The 23,704-nt window shown below is 37.9% G+C and overlaps 1 protein-coding gene across 2 annotated transcripts in view; it reads right to left on the minus strand.

Annotated features, from left to right (window-relative positions):
* Positions 1–9,556, minus strand: part of Cyfip (Cytoplasmic FMR1-interacting protein Sra-1) — a 425,647-nt gene extending 416,091 nt beyond the window's left edge. For both annotated transcript variants that reach the window (XM_090369296.1, XM_090369295.1), the window contains exon 1: positions 9,378–9,556. The gene's annotated coding sequence lies outside the window, so the exon portion shown is untranslated. The remainder of the gene's footprint in view (positions 1–9,377) is intronic.
* Positions 9,557–23,704: the final 14,148 nt, after the last annotated feature.

The raw sequence follows: 23,704 nt of genomic DNA on the forward strand, positions 1-23,704 counted from the left end.
TTCACATAATATCACAGCTAATGGAGAAAGCAAATGAATATAAAACACCATTATGCTTGGCATTTGTGAATTATGGAAAAGCATTTGACTCCATACAGCATAAAGCAATGTTTCGGGCACTAGAAAGGCAAGTAGATTATGATTCTGAAGAAAATATATGAGAACACTACCTCCTTTATTAGACTAGACAAAGACAGTAGCAAATTTAAAATTGAGAAAAGAGTTCAACAAGGAGACAATATCTCCAAAGTTGTTTACCGCTGCCCTTGAAGAAGCTTTCAGAAGACTGGGTTGGTCGCAAAAAGGAGTCAATGTGAATGGAGAGTATCTAAAGTTCTAAACCATTTATGATTTGCAGATGACATTGTGATCATAAGCCACGATCCCAAAGAATTAGAGAAAAATCTTAATCAGTTATGCTAAGTTAGTAAGACTAAAGATGAATTTCAGACATTTCAGACTAAAGATGAATATGGCTAAACAAAAGTAATGATGAACAAGTATGCCAAGGAAAGGGAAATAATCATTGAAGAAGCAGTAATTGAAAAGGTGGATTCGTATACTTATCTGGGACAAGTCATTAGCTGTAATAATGATAAATGGCTGAAAGTCATAAACATAAATTTCGGATGGATAGCATTCAGGAAATAGTCACATACTGAGAAGCAATATCCAGTTTGTCTGAAACAAAATGAACCAATGTATACTCCCCACCATGACTCATGGAAGTGAAACTTGGGCACTCACCAAAAGAATGGAAGAGAAGCTGAAAACTACACAGTGAAGAATGGAACCAATTATATTAAGAATCAGACTTAGATAAGAAGAGAAACAAATGGATTAGGCAGCAAACACAAATAAAGGACATTCTTATCAAACCTAAAGAATTGAAATGGTCTTGGGCAGGACACACAGCTGGAAGACATGATGACAGATGGACTAGGAAAATAACAGAATGGTACCCAAGAGGAGCTAAAAGAAAACTTGGAAGACAACAACAGAGATGGATAGATGAAATTCACAAGTTTGTAGGTAATAAATGGATGGCCATTGCACAAAACCGAAGGAATTGAAAAATTCCTTGAAAGGCCTTCATCCTGCAGTGGATTCAAAATGGCTGATGATGATGAATAATTAATTGCATTTTATAATAGTACTTGAATAAAAATTAACTTGAAACAGCTTCTAAAATAATGCTTTACTCTAACTTTCGCAGTCAACTTTCAGGGGATGCTGTGGTCACTCCATTGATGGTGACAGCACTCAGCCATGTGCTATTTAGAAACTGTCCACAGTCTACCTAAAGTAACTAATATTATTTTTAATTGGATAACATCGCCCATTAGGTGAATCCATTAAAAACTCAAGGCACTACTCTAACCAGCTTCAGAAGTTATTCATTCCATCATCAGACAGCAGGTAACCCTATTAGAAACTTTGTCGAGAGCAGTGAACAGATGTATTAAATCTAAATGAGCAGCAGAATCTAAAAGATCCAAAACCAGTCACAGCAGAGCCTCAAGTTTTTAATGGATCTGCCTAATGGCAATCTTATATGATTAAAAACAACCAGCTCAAGAGTTGTGGCACCCTGAGTCAACTCTGGATTGGCACCCACCCAAATTCCATTCATAAGCAGAAAAGGGCTTTTCAGTTCAAAAATAAAATAAAATGTTTCATTAATTTTACTGTTTCTTTCATTCAGATCATTTTATTAAAGTCTTAAAATAAAAATATAATTTAAATTTAATAAACAAGTAGTGCTAATTATTCATTGAATAACTTGTGCTTTTATTCATTAAATTTTCTGCTTCAAAAATTAACTTTTCAGGCATTAAACAGCTGTAAATCTTTACATTGCATCCAAGTATAAATCCCTGGCTATGGCATGTTCAATTGATAAGGTTGCCAACTCATCCACTCAATCTTATGTCATTGTGGAACACAGATAGGTTTGATTAGCTTCATCTTTGGCAAAGATTCCTTGAAGTTCCTTCAGCACTGACCAGTGATGTTACATACAAGAATTTTCAGCACCATTTGAAAGGTTTGCTAAAATGCAGTAACAAGGGATACAAAAAATAATTTTGACACTGTATACTTGGATTTCAGAAAAGCTATTGATACAGCTGCACATAAAAGACTGCTATACAAATTGGAGCAGTGCAGCATTAGGGGTATGTTGCTGCTGTGGAAAAATGGACAATTGACTGGGAGAAGACAGAGTGGTTATCAATTGGCACTATCTTCTTGGACTACTATTATTTGTGGAATTTCCCAGGGTTCAGTGCTGGGTCCAGTGTTGTTTTCTTTATTTATTAATGATACTGATGAAAGCATATCGGGATTAAAGTCTGATTTTGCAGATGTTACAAAGGTTATCAAGGCAGTTACTGACAGTAATCAGATTATGCTGCATACAATGATTACTGTCAATAAACATTCCACATCCAAAAAATCTAGAAAAATTAGGCAGATGGGCTGAGAAGTGGTAATCGAAGTTTAGCATTAAAAAATGCAAGGTACTGTACTGCATATTACTATTACTATTATTATTAGCTATATGGTGCAAGGAAGCTTGAGGCTTATGCTGCACCAGCCAAAAAAAATTTCTGAATTACCCTGAGAGAGAGAAGTAGAAGGGAATCACCAAGAAAGAGAAGAATGATGATATCCAGCACAGGACTCTGGGTGTGCCAAGTCCATACTCACCAGATGTGAGCCCCTGGGGTAAAATAGATAACAGTAATCCCAGATTAATGTTCTGTGGTACCCAGATCTGTGGTACCACACTCGGGTAGTGGAAAATGAAAAAGATCCAGGAGTAACTGTGTAGTTGGACATGAAGTTTTGAGCAGTGCAGCTGGAATGCTAGGCAACTAATGGAGTTTTCTCAGTGATATACAAGAATTTTGCCAGCAGGAATAAGGATGTGATATCCCACTGTATAAGGCATTGGTTAATCCACATCTTGAATACTCCATATAGATCTGGAAGCCTCATTTTATGAAGGATGTGAATCTGTTGGATGTAGAGAAGAGCAACGAGATTAGCAAGGGGAACACAAAGGTGGTGGTCTTACCAAGAAAGGGGTTCAGTTCTGCAAATTGCACATCTGGAGACTAGGCACCTGCAAGGAGATTTGAATGAAGCATTTAAGGCATTGAATGGATTAAGTAAGCTCAATACCAATGGCATCCTTCCTCTTGCTCAGACTAAAGACGAGGAGGCATAAATTCAAATTGAGGAAAGTTGGTCACAGGAACATGTAGAAAATTCCCTTCAGCCAGCTGATAGTCAATTGTTGGAACAAACTTCCATCAGTTGTTGTGGAAATAGGCAGTTTGAATAAATTGAAGGAAAAACTAGACAAACTATTAGAGGAGACGGGCAGATAATATATTAATTTTTTTTTTTTTTTTTGGCCGATGCTGTATAAGCTTGTTCTTTGCATCATTTGTGATTAAACCAGATTAACGATAGGGTTAATATATGTTGGCTCCTTACAGATTGGCTTTTGCAGATCCCAAATTGCACATAGATTTCGTCACGTTTACTATTAAGGTGTTGCCAACTCTGAGCAAGTGACAGAAATGCTGCACTAATCTAATGTGGCATTTGTTTAAAACACTTCCCAGGTGAACTTACTGCTGACACCTCTAAAAATTTCTTATTTACCAAATCCATGCACAATTTGAGATCTTCCCATGTCATCATTTAAGTTGCAAAAAGGAACAGAACTAATTTAAATATAAAATCAAAATGAAATAACAATCCAAATGGAGGAAAGGGATGAAACTGAAAGTAACTCATGGTTGTTTAAAATGCATGAGTGATCTGTTTACCTAAGAACTCTGTTTATTGTGATTCCGTACACAGTTCAACTTTACACTGACACTCATGAAGTTATAAGATGTTATTACAAAAGAGGTTTAATGAACTATAAATCAAATCAATTGTGCTTAAAGCATATAGATTGAAAACAGTTTTTTCTTAACAAAGGACAGGTTTCCTTTGATTTCATTTATTTTTGGCTACCTGAAGCTGTCTAGAGGCTATAAGGTGGCAGTCCCACCACTAGACTTACCCAGCAAAAGGCTGGTAACCTATCCGGGGGGACATTCTAAATACTCGAAATAAGCTCAAGGGAAAAAACTTGACGGATCTCGAGGGTAACGACCTAGGCAATGGATATAGGACTACGATTAAGGAACTTAAAAAAGTAACAAATTGGAACGTTAGGGGAATAAATCACAAATCAGATGAATTGACCATGGAACTAGAAAATAGAAATATTGACATAGCAGTCATTACCGAAACAAAAAAGAAGAGCAAAGGATCCAAAGAACTAGGTAACTTCATAATGATATACTCCGGCGTACCAAGTGAAATATGGGCATCATTGGGAGTTGCTGTTATAATAAAGAAAGAATGGGAAAACAAAATATTAGACTACTCTTGGATATCATCCAGAATATTGAAATTAAGACTAAAAATTCTATCTTATACAATAACAATCACTGGCATCTATGCACCAGAAGAAGGCAACATTGATGAAACCCCAGAATTTTATGACGAATTACAACAGATCATAGACCAAACTAACAAAAACGAGTATCTCATACTAGCAGGAGATTTTAATGCAAGGGTTGGTGCACAATCAGTAGACAAATGTATAGGATCAGAAGGCGAACCCGTGGTCAACAATAATGGAAGATGCCTGATAGACTTCTGAATTTTTAATAAACTTAAAATTACAAATACTTTTTTCAGACACAAGAATATCCATAAATTCACATGGTAAGCAAGAAATACAAAGTCTATAATAGATTATATTATAATTAATGAAAATTTAAATGACAAAATTAGAGACACTAGAGTATTCAGAGGCAGTGAAATTGACAATGATCACTACCTAGTAGAAAGCACTTTCAAAATAAAAAGAAATTATCTTAATAAAAAGAAGAAAATACCAACAAAAACTACTAAGAAATTAAAAATACATTTGTTGGAAGATGAAAGCACTAAATTCCTGTATGAAAGTCGATTGAAAGATAAACTCAAATCAGTTTAAAGTGATAATGTTGAGGAAATCTGGTCAAACATGAAAAAATCAATTCTGGGAGCTTGGATATAAACCAACAAAAAATAAAAACTGGCTAAGAACTTGGAATGAAGAATTGAAACAAACAATCAATGAGAAAAAAAGACCTATAAACTGTTCCTACAAATTAAAGACCTACATCTACACATAAAATATAAAAAGCTTAGAGCAGAAGTCAGAAAACTAACTAGAAGAATCTGACAAGATGACTGGGATAAATTTGTTAAATCTTTAGAACATGATATCACGGACCCACAGAGAAGAGGTTTTAAAATTTTTAAGAAATTATAACTAGACAGGCACCTCCGTAGCCAGGTGGGAAGGAGCAGCAGTGCGTAGCACACGCTTCTTGATTAGACTGGGGTTCGAGCCCATGACCACCAAATACGGAGGATGCGGAAAGGTCAGGGAATGACCACCGCATATCCCCAAAGTGGCGCCTCCGTAGCCAGGTGGGAAGGAGCAGCAGTGCGTAGCACACGCTTCTTGATTAGACCGGGGTTCGAGCCCGTCACCACCAAATACGGAGGATGCGGAAAGGTCAGGGAATGACCACCGCACATCCCGGAGCAATATGGCCTTAGTTGCTAATGCTCCTAAAAACTAAATAACAAACATATCCCCAAAGCAATATGGCCTTAGTTGCTAATGCTCCTAAAAAAAAAAAAAAAAAACTAGACACAAATGATCAAATAAAAACCAACTCCATCTCCCAAGCAGAATGAAAGCAACATTATTCCAAACTATGGTATAACCCTGGCACTAGGGAATTGGAAGATGAATCTATGGTAACCAAAGATGAAGAAAATACAACAATGGAAGAACTAGAGTTAATATTACAAAAACCGAAAAAGCCCAGGCATAGACAATTTGAATGTTGAACTATTTAAATATGGGGGCACCTTACTAAAAAATGCACTACTAAAATTATTTAACATCATATGGCATAAGCAACAGATACACAAAGATTGGGAAACAGGAATAGTAATCAATTTACACAAAAAAGGCTCCAGAAATAACCCTAACAACTACAGAGGGATAACACTGCTGTCAACTGCTGCAAAGCTATACTCTAATATACTAAAGAATAAACTTAATAAATACAATGAACAATTCTTAGAAGAAGAACAATGTGGGTTCAGAAAAGGGAGAAGCACAATAGATGCCATTTTCTCACTACAACAAATTTTGGAGAAAAGAAGAGAATTCAATCTACCAACATTTCTGCTGTTTATTGATTATGAAAAAGCATATGACAATGTAAACCACGAAAAACTTTGGCAGATTCTATGTGAAGAAAATATCCCAACCCAACTCCGGAAAGCGATCCAAAGCCTATATAAAAACTTTCTAAGTCTGTATAAAATATTCTAATAGCCAACTATTAGACCCAATTAACACCAATAAAGGAGTCAAACAAGGGTGTGGACTATCACCAAATTTATTTAATATCTACATCAATAAAATTCTTAAAGAATGGAAACAAACAATTAACAACAGAATACAGTTGAACAACAGGAATAAAATCCAAACTATATTATATGCTGATGATCAAGTTATAATTGCGAAATCTGAAGATGAACTACAGATAACAGCAAATGAACTTAATAAAATAGGTAAAAAGTACGAGATGAAAATCTTCCACCTCAAAAACAAAATCAATGGGATTATGTGGAAAAAACATATAAAGAGTCAAAATTGTTATTGATGATAAAATAATAGAACAAATATCTGACTTCATCTATTTGGTAAATTTAATATCAAATGAAGGGAAAGACATCCACACTAAACTACAAAAATATAATAAAATGAATGGAACGATTAAATGCCACTTCGGAAAACAAATGACAACTGAAACAAAATTACGACTACACAACATCACTTCAAAACCAGCCCTCTTCACAGCTGTGAGATTTGGGTCATAAATAAGAAAGATGCACAAAAAGTAGAAGCAGCACAAATGAGATTTTTAAGATCATTATTAGGCTTTACAAGCCTAGACCACCAAAGAAATTTAGATATCTGCGAGAAATTAAAAGTAGATAATATAGTAAATGACATAAAACGATATCAGGAAAAATGGATCAGCCACACAGAAAGAATGAACCCAGACCGGATCCCAAAATTAGCCTTTAACTACAAACCTACAGGCAAGAGAGATGTTGGTTGACCAAGACAACAATGGTGAGATCAAGACCACCTCCAAGAGCTACAACGGAACAGGTCTTAAAAGACCTAAGCTGGACCAAGTTCATGATGATCTTTGGCTATTGTTATTTCAATTTAAGTTAGTATTAGTAATCTCGGTCCAAAACACTTAGTGAAAAAATAATCCTTTAAAACACCAGCAACTTCCTGAATTGTGGTTCCCTACTTAGGGGATCATAATTCAGGAATTCACAATTACAAATAAGGCTACTAGGTATCAGTGAACTGTCCGCAATTTGCATGTATTCTATGATTTGTTTGCCTGTTTGAGGGATCCAGAAAACCAAAATTTCCTGTAAATAGACTCACATAACCCTTGCTGAGCACCTAACTCATCCACAGTGTGAGAAAGCCTATTAAAATTCTTCACATCTCAACAGGATTCAAATCTAGACCTTTTACCTTTTGATATAGAAAAACATTGCCACAGTGCTAGCTGCAAGGGTGTGATAAAGTAGTATTTACCTTAAAATATTTAGGGCTTAAATTTACAGTACCCCTCGTGTTATGCTATGTGGCAAACAGAAGTTTGCATGATGAACTGAAAAAAAAAGTTATAATTAGAAGGAAAAAAAAAAAAAACTTATGAGAGGTCATGTTTTTAATCAACTTTCATTTTTGTTAATGAAAAAATGTTGTTTTTGTGTGACCTTCGGGAAGGATTCAAACAAATTTGGTCATTGGCCACAGCCAGAAGTACTGTAAACTAAAGTTTTACCCTATTTAGACCCAACAAAATGTTGTATTTATATTACAAGTTTGCTTGCATATGTCTCCAGCCTTAATATTTGTAATATAAGGATATCTGGGTGTCAGTCTGTAAGTTCTAAGAAATACCCTGCATTACTCATTAAACTGGAAGAAAACTGTCAAAACATGTTCAGTAGCACTGTCACATGACTAAGATTTCATAAATTTAAAGGCAGGAAACTTTTTAACTTTGAGATATCTTTGAACGCAAAAAATGCAATACGTTTTAACGTTATATTTTATTATATCAGTTGTGGAGAGGCGGTCCCAGGATTTTCTAAATTGGTGGCTAAAACAGTAAAAGTAGAGCTAAAGCGGTTGCAGGGAAACAACCTTTTATCATCAAGCTTTGAAATTAGTGGCATTAGCCACTAATTTCGAACAGGCTCGTACTGCAAGACAAATGACTAAAGACTGATATATATATCCTATCATTGAATTTTATTAAATATTAACATTAATTAAATTATAATAAAGTGAAGAAATAAATAAATAAATAATTAGGCGTTCATTAGAGGCAGCGACATGCAATTCCTCCATATGAAGCTGAAATACATCCAATATTTTAAATTAAATAAAACAAAACATGTTTTGTTTTATTTAATTTAAAATATTGGATGTATATATATATATATATATATATATCCAATATTTTAAATTATCTTATTATTATCTTATAAAATTATCTTATCAAAATTATCAAATTATTAAATTGATTACTTTACTATACGATACCTATATATATATATATATATATATATATATATATATATATATATATATATATATATACACACCCCCCCCCCCAGGGGCTCACATCTGGTGAATATGGGCTTGGCAGACCCAGGGTCCTGAGTTGAATCTCATCATTTTTCTCTTTCTTGGTGATTACTCTTTCTCTTTCTCTCAGAGTAATAGGGAATTTTTTTTCCCTATTTTTTTAATCCGTGTAATATTTATTTCTATAAAAGTACTGCCTTTTGCACGTATTATCGTGATCAAGCTTACAAATTATATTAGCAATGCATATGATGAAACAAAGATGTTCCGGCATCATTTCTAGTTCTATATAAAAATCATAAGAAAAAATAACATGATAACCATTTAGGGGGTAAAGCCTCAGTGAAATATGACTAAAATAATTACATAAAAGGCAATTAAGTATATATTATATACTTCCAATGGGGATCTGTAACAAAAAGCCTTAGGCTTTTTTGTAACACTGAATAAAGAAATAATTATTCGTATTATTTTTTAGTATTGCTTGACAAGTTCTTATAATTAATTGTGGCAATACCAAAAGTATGGTACACACCTACTTTTTCAAAAGGTTCAGGTCCATGAATAATTATATTACCTCAAACATATCGTATCTTTTATTCTTTTAAGACTACAGTTACATTCAGTCCCAGAATAATTTCTAATTTTATGCATTTAATAAAAACTAAAATCGCGTTAATTAATTACAAATCATAACAAAATCCGTATACACAACACACCACAAGACAGTAACTTCCGCCAGATGGCTCCGTATGTTTCACGATCAGAGATTGTCAAATTCTGATGGTTGCGTATTGGACAACTCCCTTTTTTTTTTTTTTTCGTGCAAATGTTTTTCAAACTTTACACAGCAGTAGCAAAATACGGTGACCAGATAAATGCGCACATGAAAAAAGCCCACACGAAAATTCTGCACAGAAAAACCCCCACTGCCAAAGAGAAGAATGTTACTACTCTGTGCCCACTGTCATAAATGCTCACATGAAAAATTCGCACACGGAAAAACTGCTCACACGGAAAAATTCTCACATTATTTTTAGTTTACAAAAACAAATTATTTCACAAATTATTTGTATGAAAATCAAACTGTTGATTTTAATACAAAATAGAATATTTCGATGTAAATGTTTGTAAGGGAAATTACAGAAAATAAAATGCTCTGGTTTTATTGCAACTAAAGCCTTTTATTTTATTTATAAAAATAAATTAGTTTTTCTCTGTCTTACAAAGTAAACAGTCAATACTTTTTGGTTTTTTTTATCAACAAACAACCAATTCAGACATATTTCAGTGATTTATTTACTTGTCAAAGATTTGAATAGAATTTTCATTACTGTAAGTTAGCCAATCTCTGCAAGTATTTCAGTTTCTCTTTTATCTGCCTCATATTCCTGCACAAAAGTGGCAACCAAGTCATGCATTGCATCATATCTTCTTTTTTCACCTCTAGACGACCTGATTGTGAATTAGCCAGTAACAATCTGTGGCAAGCCAGGTCTCTCTTCAGTCCATCAAACAAAAACCACACGCTGGGATGACTGCAGTGGAATTAAGTGCATTGTGAAATCCTTCGCGACCCCAGGAGCTCACATCTGGTGAGTATGGGCTTGGCACACCCAGGGTTCTAAGCTGGATATCATCATTCTTCTCTCTCTCTCTCTCTCTCTCTCTCTCTCTCTCTCTCTCTCTCTCTCTCTCTCTCTCTCTCTCTCTTTGTCTGTCTGTCTGGGTAACTCAAATTTTTTTTGGCTGGTGCAGCATAAACCTCAGGCTTCCTTGCACCATATGTATAATAATAAATAATAATAATAATAAGCAGTTTGTAGTTTTAGACCGTTCAAGAGCTGCATCATGATGATTCCATATTATTACTGGAAACTGGGGATCTCTAGCTGCTGCACCCTCAATGTATGTGAAAAAGAAGTATGTGACCACCTCATTATAGCTATCTTCGTCTGGAAATATGGCGGCAAGCTCATCAAAGACATTCCTCACATCATGCACTGGAACAAAGGTTAATGCAGCAAGAGATTTCAGCTTGAGTTTTATATTTATATCAGTTTCAAATTCCGTCTTCAAGCCAACATTGTTGAGTTTCCTGATGACACTCTGACACATGGAAATAGCACCTTATTCCTCAGTGTGCAGAACGACAATCCTCACTGCATTCACACAAGCCTTTTCAAAATCCACTAAAACCTTTTGAGGTACCACATTTTAAACCAACAGCTTTTTGAGTTCAAACATTGTATTATAAGTATCCAAGTTCTTTTTCTGCAACAAAATGTAAATACATGGCGAATATGCGTTACCCACCTTGCCATACCCTGTATAGAGTTGATAAAACATGTTTGGAGCTTTATCAATGGTGCAATCTCCATAGATTGTAGCTTTGTTCAATTCAACCAAGAGTTCTTTATCACCTAAAACCAGAATTCTGACTGGATCATCCACATCTGAATCATGAACTATCAGTTGATGGTACTGCTCAGGAATGTCAAAATTTATTGTTGTTAGATTACGCAAATGACCGTCTTTTCTGTGATTGAGAAGATTTCTCCCAAGGGATGATTGTTTGGGCATATTGTTTGCGGCGATTTTAACCTGCCTCCAAGCTGCCATCACCTCTTTATCAGGCTCTGTGAGTTCTTCAAATCCATTGACATAACATAGGTCAAAGAGAACCCCACCAGGGTATCGAACCTACTTCATCTCGATTTTTCTTCAACACCATGCATAGATGATGATGATCCGATCGCATTTTTACAGTTCGATCACCAGCCTATAGGCTTGACATGGTCATTGGAGGTTCCAAACTTCAACATCCCTGACACCAAAATAATCAAATACGTTACAGCACCTAAATACCTTAATCATCAACTCTGTGTAGAAGCAGCATCCTGCATTCCTTGTGATGTCCTCATCGACTGCGACCTCAGCCGCGCAGTGACATTCATGTCCAATTGGATTAAATCAGTTACCGACTATGCTGCCACCAGACGAGTAACAGTGACTCCCCGTTCCAGATTGTGGTGGACTCCTGACCTTAACAACCGTTTCAAAAAGAAACAAGTCCTACATAAGAAATGGAAGCTTACGAATGGCAGTCAAGGCAGAATCGCCTTCTCCCATGCCAGGGCCCACTTTAATCGGAAGAAAACTGCTGCAATCCAAGTAAATCTTGACCGCACTCTGAAGAAAGGAAAACCATTCTATGCTGCCTCACATGGTGGATTCAATCAAATGCTTGATCCTCAAGAGTGACTCAAATACATCGCCAGGTTTTCAAATACAACCACAGTCCCATCTACAGCTGTCCAGCCTGACTATGAAAACCCTTCAGATATCCTAGGGACTATCCAGATAACAAAACAAAAGCTCATACGTGCCATCAATTCCCTTCCCATAATAGCCACTGCTGGGGAGGTTGGAATTCCGCAATTTATGGTCAAATGCTTGAGCACATTCACCATAGACCCTCTTCTCTCGATCTACAACAGATGCCTCACTGTTTTCCACCCCAATGAAATAAGTACAGAGTGCACCCCATCCCTAAAAACCAATTTGCCACACACGTCAGCCAGTTTAGACCCATCTTCGTTGCCCACTGTCTGCTAAAAACTCTCGAAAAAGCTTTGATACCAACAATTACTCACCAAATCCTCCAGACGAAACCATCTGAAATCCACTATGGCATCCCAGGAAAATCATCAATCACTGACTTGGCAGCCACTACAGAACGCATCCTTTCAGCATTTGAACAAAGAGCTGAGCCGGCAACAATATATCTCGACTTAAGCGCAGCCTTTGATGCTTTGTCAATCCCAGCCTTGCTCCTTCTACTTAAGGAGAAATTTCATATTCGATTTCTGCTCTGTCACAGAACACTTGTTCTTCATCGGGAACAACCCACCCCTATCCTTTGATATTACTGCTAGAGTACCACAGGAGGGTGTCCTCTTCACGGCTATCATCCTACCCATTATTGCTTCCATGAACTGTCTCTTATGCTATGCTGATAACATCAAACTGCTGACGCAAATTGACACTGGCGACAACCTTGTTCAGCTCAACAACAGGATCAATTCCCAACGTAAGGATCTTGGATCGTACCTGGAAAGTTTCAATCTAAAAATCAACCCACGGAAGTCCGCTCAGGATATATTCTCCCTTAAATCCGTGCCAACACTACTCATCGTGTCATTTGGAAGGGTACCAATACCAAATGTACTCTCGCACACAGACCTTGGTGTTCTGTTTGATCAAAAGATGTCCTTTGTCAACCAGATCGACAAAATCAATACCAAATTTTCTCGTCTACGGTGGATATCAAATCAGCATCTGCTACACGTCCGACATCTCCTCACTATTAAAAAGTTCATCGCCTCCACGATCTATCCCGCCATTCTCTACGGTGCAGAAATTTGGCCCTCAGCCGCATCTAAAAATCTTAAGTGGGTGTACATTGTTGAATACTGGTTATTGAAATGGACCAACAACAAGCTTCGTCTGCCTCCTGCTATCACAACCACCATGATGGCACAAGCACTCAAAATCCCGGGGATGAAGTTCCTGATGGTGGAAAAGAGGCTGGTCTTCACAGCCAAACTCATCACAGGCCAGATATCATCTCCGAATATTTCGAACTCTTGTTCTTGGAGGATCCCACATCCTAGCCTAACATCGTCACCTGCAAATGCAATTTCCCTTGCATTTGTGGCTCACCACAACAGGCTTACACTAACTGACAGGTTTCTCCCCAGGCAGATGCTCGCCACCTTGAACTGTGTGAACACCGACTTTGACAGGCTAATAAGTAACTAGAAGGTCAGATACAACTTTATCAAAGCCCTTGTACCCTGACCTTCTAAAAGAGAATCGTAATGCTCTTATTTCCATGTTCAAATCTGTCATCACTGGAGTCCTGATGAATTATTGCCAAGTTGTTTTCTGGTTTTGTTTTTTTTTTCAATTTTTTTACTTTTGTACACTATATTTTTTAGCCTTTTTGCATTTGGACATACCAGAGCAACAACAATAATAATAGAATTTAGTAGACTCTTTTAACTTACATTTAATCAACAATAACTTCATAATGATTTTATTTATAGATTTAATTGATATGACTTAATTGATATCCCAATATTGCAACAAAAATTACTGAAATATGGTATAAGGGGAAAAATCAGTGAACTCTTAGCATGTTATTTAATCAAAAGAAAAATAACAGTTGAAGTAGAAAATACAAAGGGAAAATCATATAATGGAAAGAGAGGAGTACCTCAGGGCACTCATGCAGGGCCAGTCATGTTCAACATCTATATAAATGACATATTCGAAGTAATAAAGAACTGCTTTATAAAAATTTATGCAGATGATATAATCTTATATACAATTGGAAAGAACCTGACAAAAATGGCTAAAGATTTAGAGCAGGATGTAATACATTTACTAACTTGGTTGCATGATAATAAATTAGCACTCAGCTTTGAAAAAACAAATTTTTTGGTAATTAGACCTCCTCATCAAACATTGGACATTCATCCCTCTATTAAATTTCATAAACATGAATGCCTACCTGATCAGAATTTGCAGAATTGCAAATGTCTAACTGTGGAAGAAGTTTCAAATCATTGTTACCTTGGGTTGATTGACAACAGTCTAATCATTGTTACAAACTTGGTTGCATGATAATAAATTAGCACTCAGCTTTGAAAAAACAAAATTTTTGGTAATTAGACCTCCTCATCAAACATTGGACATTCATCCCTCTATTAAATTTCATAAACATGAATGCCTACATGATCAGAATTGCAAATGTCTAAATGTGGAAGAAGTTTCAAATCATTATTACCTTGGGTTGATTGACTACAGTCTAATAATTGTTACAAATCATTGTTACCTTGGGTTGGATTGACTACAGTCTAAGTTGGGCAATGCATATAACAAATTTGTATAAAAAAAATGAGATCTTATGTGTACTTTTTTTACTACATTAAGAATAAGTTAAATCTTAGAAAAAAAGTTACCTTATATTATGCATTAGTGGATTTCCAACTCAATTATTTAGTAAATGTAGGGGCACGAGCAAATATAACTGAAATAAGGGTAATAAACAACTTAATTAACAGGATTTTTGAGACTTTTAATGGGGACAAACTTTTAATAAACAACTTGTTGGCTAGTGTAGATTTCAGGCTCAGGAGAAGTTATTCTAGCCCCAAATTCAAATTCTTAATAAGAAAATTTTTGATACTCAAATGATACAGTAGATTAGAATTGCTATGCAGATAAATTGCTATCTCTGTTTGCAGTGCGGAATGTACTGTGTTGTGATTTCATTATCTTTTCTGTTAGATAACAAATTTGTTGCAAAAACTGTTGTAATTGAAGAATTACAACGTGTTGTCAAGAAATTTACTTTCCTTAACAAGTTCATTTATTGTAAAAAAATTCTCTTGATAAAAATAAATTGTATTGTATTATTATTATTATTGATAAAAATAAATTTTATTGTATTGTATTATTATTATTATTATTATTATCCGTATAGTGCAAGGAAGCCTGAGGCTTATGCTGCACCAGCCCAAAAAAAAAAAAAAATTCTGAGTTATCCTGAGAGGGGGGGGGGGGAATCACCAACAAGAAAGAGAAGAATGATGATATCCAACTCAGGACCCTGGGTATGCCAAGCCCATACTCACCAGATGTGAGCCTCTGGGTTATATTTGACAGGGAACCGCAAAATACTACTGAAGTTAGAACTGCAGGGTTTGTTATTTGTTCGTTGTAGGGCTTTAGGCGAATCAACAACTTAATGCCATATTGCGCCGTACATATTATAAATCCCGTGTGTTCTATGGTCCGATGGTCGATTCGCTGTTTGCTAGATAATGAACTGATGATATCACTAATCAATAATTTAATGCACATTACACTCCAAGCAGGTGCTCATTATTTCACCAGTTTCCAGTTTTTGATATACGTGCGCACCATGCTGCTAAAATACAATTTAATAAACCAGCCACGTTGTGAAAAAGGCCCATAAAAATTCCTTACGTAGTCGACGGGATTCGAACTTGCATATTTTTCACCGGATGTGAGAAGGACGGCGATTCTACCAACTGTGTTGCCCACAAAGGGAAATCTGCAGGGAATCAGCCTAACATCACCAACGAATTTCCTGAATCCTACAAAACATCGCAGGGGCATTGTTTCGTAATCAATAAAAGAACTTTTGTATTGTAAATACATTTATTTTATTGATAATCCACAAATTTACATAATTTCAGCTATAAGATAAGATACAATGGATTTATGATAGCTAAAGTAAGAGATGTATTCTTGTGATTGCAACTAACTTGAACAGCGTCCTTTCTAAGGACAGTTCCAAACTCGATCTTCTACTGGACTCAACGTAAGCGCAACCTATTCGCTATGATTAGACAGCTCGGTAAACCTACAGTGTTCTTGACTCTGAGTGTCAATTAAATTGGTTGAATAAGCGTTCTTATGTAAATAGTAGTCGGCGTAAGGAAAAGGAGTTTGATCATTTAAACTCATTTGCTCCGCAATATTGGAGAAACGTTCCGTTGTACATAATTAATAGTCACTTCGGCTAAATCATTGTTCATCTGCGCAGTAGCACAGTGGTATCGTCACCGTTCTCCCCACAGCAAGTGAAAAAGGCCAGGGTTCGAATCCCGTCGATAACGCGAGGAATTTTAGTGGGCTCTTTACACGCCGTAGCCGAGTTAGTCCGTCTCATGCGTCGATAGCAAGGTTTTACCCCCCTAGAAACTGGTGTTTTTTCGTCCAGCAAATCGACCCGCGAAAACATGCAATTTACAGACAAAATAAATATGGGTAGATGTAATCATTTACGGGGAAACCTAATATCATTTTTTTTTTTTTTTTTTGGTACGTCATTATTAGATGGAGTGGCATTGCTGGTTGAAGGCACTGCTAAATCCAACAGTTGATTTTCTGTTTGTCTTTTATGCAATCTCGATAGTGTTTTTCGTTCTCGCGCCCTCATTCTTGCTACCTTCTCCTTTATTTTCTTAGGTCTTGTCGCTTTCATTCTTGCTCAAGAACGCTCTGCACTTGATTTCGGCATCGTTGAACACTCAAATTTTATTTTCGAAAATTATTTGTTTTATTTTATTGTATTTTTCTAATGCAGTTCAACGAAATACAAACGAATGGCGTTTGAATTTTGTAACTCTATTTGCTAGAACTCGAGATAGCGTACCGGTCACGAAAATATGCGTCACACACTCTAATCACACGACCGCCGAATCGAGTGTTCCGCACAGACTAGTGGTGTGAGCTTGGGAAGAGGCTCTGCCAGAGGCCTAACCAAGTAAATCTGATTGGTCACGAAAGCATGCGTGACAAAAATGACGCATGTTTTTGTGACCAATTAGATTTACAAGGTTGAAAATTTTGTAAGTGCACACACGGATGTTTCACGTAAATAATACGAACGATACAGCGACCAATCAGAAAAACAAAGAGCGACCGACAGGAAATGTGGCTTAAAATTTTAAGTAGTTAAATAAAGTCCGCTTGTATAGAAAAAGAATGACCATAAAAGAAGGAAAAGGCCAAAAACCAGTCAAATCAGTGTATGTCACGAGGTTTTCAAAATGAAAAACTAGAAGGAATGAAAGAAAATATTTCCGAAGTCAAACTACCAGAACGCGAATGAGACGGTATGTCTCCCTTGACACAAACTAAAAATAAAATTTTACAGAGAGCAAATTGAATAAAATTAAGGCCGATTGAAGTCGACCGTGGGTGTGTGTTAGTTTTTGTCTATATAATCACATCGACGTAGGCATTCCATACCACCCCTCCAACTATTTTATTTATTTGACAGGAAAATTGAACAAAGTGTTATCAATAACAGATATAAATTTAAAACAAGCATGTCACCGGGAATTTACGAATTAAGTAAACTAACCACAGAACTGGAAACTTATTTTTGACCTTTATATTACTCATATATTTAATCTGGTGATAAAATATTTTTTATCTTAACCTTCGACTTTATTGAAAGTTTTTTGAGAACTCATGCTGGAAAATTTTAGGAGTTAGTACTATAGTTATAAGTTCTGGATTCTTTATTCAAACAATCTATATGCATGGCAATACTTTAAATATTACACGGTGTTTGGTCTGTCTGCTGAGCTAGATCAACTTGTTTCTAACATCGAAATCTATAACTTAGCTAAATCTGAAACTGAAAAGCAAAACAGAAAAACCTAAAACTGAAAAGCAAAACATAAAAACCTAAAGCAATCTGTCGGCGATTGCAGTTACTGAGATAACAAACTAAACGCTTCAAGTTGTATTTTTGTTTTACATTCTGTAACAATCGGCCGATTTGTTAAATATGCATACAATTCTTCCTCTTGCTTAGAATACGCACATGAGGACACAAATCTAAATTGGGGATGGAAGGAAGGTTGCCGAATAGACGTGAGAAGTTTGTTCTTGCTGATGTTGTATAAGCTTGTTTTCTTGTATCATTTGTCACTACTAACACTAACACTAATAATCCATTTTCGGCATTCGAAATGCATATATATGTTTTAAACGTATGGTAATTCACAAATGCCCTCATAACTGTCATGATTATGAGGAGCTACAATAAAATTTAAAAGGATATTCGTAGGGTATATGCAGAAATTTAACTGGTGAGCAACAGAAGCAGATCCAAGCACGTTGGAACCTTTAGTAAAACGGTGCCCTCTGAGAAATCCAGTCAATAATAATAACATGAAAAGGGCTAAGTTGTGGGAATGCGGGACCAGGGATATCACCAGCACTACTCGGGAATCCAGAAGCACCTCCAGCAACTACTCCAGATCACCGTAGAATTCAGCAATGATATTAGGATGGAATTTGGTCTAGACAAATGCAAGACCTACGGATTGCACCAGGAAAAATTAGTCAACCACCAGCTGTAGACTGGTAAAGAGATCGAAGCCATGGCAGAGGGAGAGGCGTACAAATACTTGGGGATGATGCAGGCTCAGCAGTTACAGCACAAGGAAATTAAGGCCTGCCTGACCGAAAAATACCATCAGAGGCCTAGAAACCTGCTGAAAGCAAACCTGAATGGAGGGAACACATTTAAAGCCATAAATACCTATGAAGTCCCAGTGCTAACATATTCCTTCGCAGTCATAGATTGGACTAACACCGAGATGGAGGATATCATGAGAAAGACAAGGACAATGATGACCAAGAGCCGTCAACAACACCTGAGATATGCTGGGGAAAGACTGAAAATTGCCGTGGAAGAAGGAGGAAGGGGCCTGATAGACCTCATTGAGCAACAGAAGACAGCGATAGTTAACCTGAAGGATTACTTCCAGAAACACACACAGCAGTACTCCACCAGGCCATAAGAAAGATAGACAATCGGTATACCGCACTCAACCTAAGTGAGGAGTCCCCCCTTAACCAGGAGGTACAAACGAAGCTAGAAAGATGGGCAAAGAAGACACACCATGGCAGACACTACAATGATCTCCATCAAGATTACATAGATAAAACTGCTTCCAATGCATGGCTCACGAGGGGGACGCTCCTGCCCTAGACTGAAGGATTCACGCTCGCCATCCAAGACCAGGTAACCAACACCAGAAATTATAGAAAATACATCGCCAAGGAGCATGAAGTGTCCGATGATACATGTCGGCGATGCCACCTGGCCTCAGAAACGATCCAACACATCACCGTGGGGCACAAGGTGATCACCCAGACTTAGTACACTCATAGACACGACCAGCTAGCAAGGATAATACATCAGAAGCTAGCGAGGAAATACCAGTTGACCAAAGAAAGTGTACCATACTACAAGTACGAACCACCACAGGCAGTACTAGAGACCCCCAAACTACAAGCTGTACTGGGATCGTGCCATAATAAGGGATAGGACAATCCCGCACAACAGACCGGACATAACCCTTGTGGACAACAAGGAAAAGGCTAGCTATATGATTGATATAACGGTACCCAACACTGGCAACCTGCAGAAAACCCATGGGGAAAAATCAGGAAGTACACGAACCTAAGACAGGAGATCAAAGAGATGTGGCATAGGGAACAAGTAACGTACATCATGCAAGCGAGCATACTATGGAATAACAAGGCTAGAGACCGATATGACAATGTACAGGTCGCGACTACATACCAAGTGGTTGGAACGATTCCCGGATATTCAGCTCACCGAATAGCGGTTAGCGGACCAAAGAAGGACCATCGTCGCGAAGAACCTAATAGCTCCTGCCATTTTGGTAAAATTCAAGCAGGATATGAGCGATCAACAACAAAACACAGAGAATATGGTTAATATAGAACCAAAAGAGGAACAGCATACCACGGAACCAGAAGAGGAAGAGCAAGAAGAAATGCAACCCAGAGTAGATGAAGTGGAAAAAGACGAAGTCATGATATCATCCTGTGGAGAGTAACAGACCACCTCAATCTGCAAATAATGCCACATTACCTTAGCAACAATGGTGCAATGCTGGAGGCTGTCCACACAACCGTATACTGTGCTACTATAGCAGCCACTAGGATTAATGGAAAAGAAATGAGAGACCAGCAGCAGAAGAACCGAAAACAGAAGAAACCACCAGCTTGGGAAAGAAGACTTCAACAGAAGAAAGAAGAATTGAGACAAGATAGGTCAGTTGACTCAGTACCAACAGGATAATAGAAGTAAGAAATTGATTGGAAAGGTGAAGAGCATCCTCAAGAGAGACAGCATCCACAGCCAAAATGACACCGGAAATCAAACAATAGGAGAATACTTGGTCACACTGAAGCAGAACATCCTCGCACTCAGCAAGAGACTATGCCGATACAAAGAGTGCTCCCAGAGGAAAATAAACAACCGAACCTTCGATGAGAACAAAAGAGTTTTCTACAGGAAACTGGGTGAAGATGAGAAAGCAGGAAACGAACCACCTGAGAAGAAGACGATCGAGGAGTTCTGGGGAAATTGGAGCAGTGAAGTAAGACATAACAGCAGACCCCGGTAGATAGAAGTAGAACGGAAGAAAACCAAGGACATGCAAGAGATGAGAGATTGGAAGATTCGAGGAGAAGTAAAACAGTCGATTAGGAACACCCACAACTTGCGAATCCCAGGAATTGATAACATCCACAACTACTGGTACAAGAAGCTCACTTGCATACAAAAGCACCTTGCAGAGTAGTTAACTCGAATGATAAGGCACCCGGAGACAATTCCGAAGTTTCTCACTGAAGGAGTCACATTTCTGAAGCCTAAAGACGAAGATCAAGAAACCCCGCGAAATAGGCCAATCACCTGCCTTCCAACGATGTACAAGATCCTGACCAGCTGCATTACCAAGAAGATATCAGACCACTTAAAGAGTCAGAACATAATGGCCGAACAGCAGAAAGGATGCAAGCGGAGAAGCAAAGGATGCAAGGAGCAATTAACGATAGATGCCGCAGTTATGGAGCAAGCCTGCAAGAAGCACCGAAATCTATACATGGCATACATCGACTACCGCAAGGCCTTCGACTCCTTACCTCATAGCTGGCTAATAGAGACCTTGAAGATCTACAAGGTCAATCCAATAGTGACAAACTTCCTAGGAGCAACAATGGCGAAATGGAGTACCACCATTAAGGTCGAGAATATCAGAACCAGGCCAATCCTCATCAGAAGAGGAATCTTTCAGGGAGATGCTCTGAGTCCACTGTGGTTCTCTCTAGCACTCAACCCGTAATATCCACCATGCTTAACGGCAGCAAGTATGGATATAACCTCAAAGAAGGAAGAAAGAACCTGTACACCTACAGTCACCTGATGAACATGGATGACATCAAGCTCTACGCGGCAATCGAGAAGCAACTCCAGAAACTACTCCGGATCACTGAAGAAATCAGCAAGGACATTAGGATGGAATTTGGTCTAGAGAAATGCAAGACCCACACACTGCACCAGGAAAATTAGTCGGAAGAAGCTACCAGCTGCTGACTGAGAAAATCTTTATTGTACACTATAGTTACAATAATGTGCCCGCCACAGCTAGGAGGCCAGGGACTGGTAATGAGATTGAATCTATGACAGAAGGCGAGACCTAAAAATACTTGGGGATGATGTAGGCTCAGCAGTTAGAGCACAAAAATCTCTTCAGAGACTCAGAAGCCTGCTGAAAGCAAAATTGAACGGAGGGAACACAGTTAAAGCCATAAACACCTATGCAGCTGCAGTACTAACATATACCTTCGGGGTAATAGATTGGACCAACCCCGAGCTAGAGGATATCATGCAAAAGACAAGGACAATGATGACCAAGAGCTTCCAACGGCACCCGAAGTCAGCCGTGGAGAGACTAACAATAGCTCGGAAAGAGGGAGTAAGGGGCATGATAGACCTGATAGAGCAACAGAAAACAGCGATAGTTAAAGGATTTTTTCTTGAAGGATTACTTCGAGAACAACACAGCACCACTCCACCAGGCCATAAGGAAGATAGATAAGTGGTATACCCCACTCAACCTAAGTGAGGAACCTCCTCCCACCCAGATGGCACAAGAAACGAAGCTAGAAAGATGGGAAAAGAAGACACTTCTTGGCAGACACTGATCACTACAATGATCTCTATCAAGGTCACATCGATAACATTGCTTCCAATGCATGGCTCAAAAGCGGGACGCTCTTACCCGAGACTGAAGGATTCATGCTACTATCCAAGACCAGGTAATTGACACCAGAAACTATAGAAAATATATCGCAAAGGAGCCCGGAATGTCAGATGACACATGTTGACGATGCCACCTGGCCTCAGAAACGATTCAACACATCACTGCAGGGTGCAAGGTGATCATCCAGGCTGAGTACACTCATAGACACAACCAGGTAGCCAGAATACATTAGAAGCTAACGAAGAAATACCAGTTGATCAAGTAAAGTGTACCACACTACAAGTACAAACCCCAGGCAATGCTAGAGACCCCAACCTACAGGCTGTACTGTGACCGCGCCATAATAACGATGAGACCATCCTGCACAACAGACTGGACATAACCCTTATGGACAAGATGGAAAAGGCTACCTACCTACCTGATTGAAATAGCGGTGCCCAAAACTAGCAATCTCCAAAAAACCCATGAGGAAAAAATTAGGAAGTACATGAACCTGAGACATGAGGTCAAGGAGAAGTAACATATGCAAGAAGTGACGACCATCCCGATCATCATGTCAACAACCGGTATTATCAAAAAACTCTACATAGCATCCAACAGCAATAAGTCTCCCAGAACATGGAACTCCAGAAAGTCGCAATCCTGAACACCTGTATGACAGTGCATTAGCATTAGTATTAGTAGAGGCATATGATGCAAGAAAGCAAGCTTATGCAGCATCAGCCAAAAAAAAAACTTCCACTTCACCCCTCCGTTCGTTCGAAATACCTGTCCAGCTGAGCCTAAAATTTATTTAGGCTATCAACTTCCCCAACAAGGGATGGAAGTCTGTTTCACCAACCAACTACTCGCTGGCTTAAGGCAAATTTCCGCACATCTATCCTACATCTGTCTTTCCTCAATTTGAATTTATGCCCTCTCAGGTGATTATTTTGAGCAATAGGCAGAATCCCATTAGCATTGAGTATGCTCAAACCATTCAAGGCTTTATACACCTCTATCAGATCACCTCGCCGGTGCTTAGTCTCCAGACACTGTAATTTGCAAAACTTAAGCCTTTCTTCGTAAGAGCAACCCTTTGTTCCATTCACTAATCTTGTTGCCCTTCTATGTACTCGTTCCAGCAGCTCTACATCCTTCTTGAAATGAGGCCTCCAGA

The sequence above is a fragment of the Mastigoproctus giganteus genome, chromosome 3, assembly GCF_048544385.1.
Source record: "Mastigoproctus giganteus isolate SK-2022 chromosome 3, ASM4854438v1, whole genome shotgun sequence".
Taxonomy (NCBI): Eukaryota; Metazoa; Arthropoda; class Arachnida; order Uropygi; family Thelyphonidae; genus Mastigoproctus; species Mastigoproctus giganteus.